We start from the raw sequence: 2533 nt of genomic DNA on the forward strand, positions 1-2533 counted from the left end.
CCGGCGGTTCCCGCGCTGTGACCTACGAGGGGGAAAAGGAATAAAGTGTTGTTTCTATCGGTGCCTGGCAGCCTTGTCTCGGGGGCCGTGGCCTTTCCAGGGCTCGGGGGGGAAAGGCTGTGGGGAGCAGGACAGGGGCCGAGGGCTCGGAAGCTGTTGGGTGAGCTGGTGGCAGTGTCCCAGCTGTGCCTGGGCGCCGGGCAGTGCCCGGGCTGGGGCAGAGGGGAGCAGAGGCAGCACAGAGGGGCTTTGTGCGGGCGGTCCGAGCCCCCTCCCTGCCCCGCTCTGTGCTGCAGCCAGCAGCAGGTTCAACACTAGCCAGAGCTGGTGGGAAATGAGCCCGTGGGCACTGAGCCCGGCCTTGCAGCCCCGAGGGAGGCTGGCACAGAGCCCCCTTGTCCCTCCGTGTGTCAGGACCTGGTGTCCCCTCGCTGACGGGGGATGCTGAGCGCCGTGGCAGCAGGACAGCCCCACGCGCTGCCCAGCGGGGTTGTCTGCACCCCGTGGTGCTGGAGTTGAGCCACTCTGGGCTCCAGGAGTGAGCCCCAGGCATGGCAAGGGCCACGGCTCCCTGGGACCAGCTTCCCCCAGCCACCCTGGGGCTGATGGGCTCAGGCGCGTGACTCCCTCTTGCAGATGGTGAGATTAGAGCAAACTGGGTGGAACAGCCCTCCTGGCACCTGGCCTGGCTGCCTGGCACACCATCTCCAGGGGCACAGCATCTCAGCACCCACCCCAGTGCTACAGGACCCCCCCAGGGCAGCTTGGTGCTCAGCTGGGAGGGTCTGACCTGACCGTCCTGGGGCTCTGTGTGTCTGGCTGTGGGGACAGGGCACAGTGCCTGCTTCTCTCTAGCAAAAAGGCAGGCACAGCCCATCCCTTGGCCCCCCACCTCGGGCTCACCTCGCTGCAGGGGGTGAAGCCCAGTTGGCCTGACGTCGGGAAGGTGAGGGAGGGTGTGTCACCCCACTCCTGGCTGGGACAGCACGGGGACACCTGCAGCCCTGGGGTGCCCAGCCCTCCCTGCCAGCTGGCACGGTGGGTGCCCAGTCTCCCCTCCCCTCCCCTCCTGGGCCTCCTTCCCAAAGGCAGGCGGGAGTCCTGTGCCTCCCCTCGTGACTGCGATAAACATTACACCCAGGCCGTTAATGTTTAATGAGGTTTGTCTCCCAATTAATTTGCTCTCCCGTGGGTGCCCACTCCCGAGCCAGCCACCCGCCGGGCAGCAGCGCCAGCGCCATGGGTAACGGTAAGGCTGCTCCAGGAGCGGGGTGGGTGGTGGGCACCCTGCTCAGAGCCCCCAAAAGGAGCTTCCCAGGGGGGACAGACGCCTTCATGGGGACATCTCCATGGTCCCTCCTGCCAGGCAGGAGCCTGCATGGGCGAGGCTGTGGTGGAGGGTGCAGGGGAGGGGCGGGGATGGATCTCCGGGGCTCGGGTGCATTGGTGCTGGCTGGTGTTTGGCTTCTCAGGGGGATTTCTGCTTCCAAACGGCTCCTGGCAGAAGGACGTGCAGCCAGGTAAGGTGGCTCGAGCTGTCAGAAGGATGATCCTGGTGGTGTGACAAGGCTGGAGGGGTTGGTGGGTGCTTTGGGCCACGGGGCACAGTCTGGTAGGCAGAGGCAGGTCCCGGGCAGAGGCAAGTCCCGGGCAGCAGCAGTTCCCGGGCAGACTCCCAGACATCCTGCAAACCCAGCCTGTGAATGCAGCGTGAACTCTCAGCTTTCCGGGGTGAAAAACAGGAATTCGGGAATGTTTTTACTGGCTCATCTACATCTAAAGGAAACGAGAGCACAGCCTTCCTTCCCAATTCCTTCCCTCCTCACCTCTCCATCCCGGCACCCACTGCCAGCCCAGGCCCTGGCTGTCACTTGGGTTTCTCCTCTTTTCCAGAGCAAGCTCCCGAGCAGGGGCTGGACAAGTTCAGCTACGGTGAGTGGATGCTGGGCAGTGCAGGGTCTGGGGGCAGCAGGATGGGCAGGGCTGGGGGGCTCCCAGCTGGGGGCTCAGCCCTGGGCTGATGCTGGCTTGGCTCACCTCCTCCCCAGACTATGAGAGCATCCGCCATGGGGGGCTCATCTTTGCTGTCGTGGCTTTCGTCGTTGGGCTCCTCATCATCCTCAGTAAGTGCTTTGGGTGGGCTGGAAGACCTCTCAGTTCTGTTGCCTGCACGTGGCCCCTTCTCTGCTCTCTGCTCTCCTTGCTCCAGACAGGGTACCAAGGCTGGGGGGTTGCAGACCCTGTCCCACCACACAGGGGGTGGGCATCACTGCAGCTGCAGCTGCCTGGGAACCTTCTATCTAGGCAAGCTCCCAGCAGAGCGAGTTGGGAAGGAGACGGCATAAACATTTCATGTTTCCCTGCCAGCATCAGAGCTTTGGAAGGAAGGTCACTAATTAAAAATAGCAGAGAAAACTGACATTTCCAGGGTGAGAGCACAGCTTTCCCAGAGCCCTCAGACCTGGGCAGCTCCCGGAGAGACCTGGTGCCGAGCACGGGGGGCACTCTGCAACCCTGCCCACGGCAGTCCAGG

The sequence above is a fragment of the Chaetura pelagica genome, unplaced genomic scaffold (assembly GCF_000747805.2).
Source record: "Chaetura pelagica isolate M959 unplaced genomic scaffold, ChaPel_1.0 scaffold1222, whole genome shotgun sequence".
NCBI classification, from domain to species: domain Eukaryota; kingdom Metazoa; phylum Chordata; class Aves; order Apodiformes; family Apodidae; genus Chaetura; species Chaetura pelagica.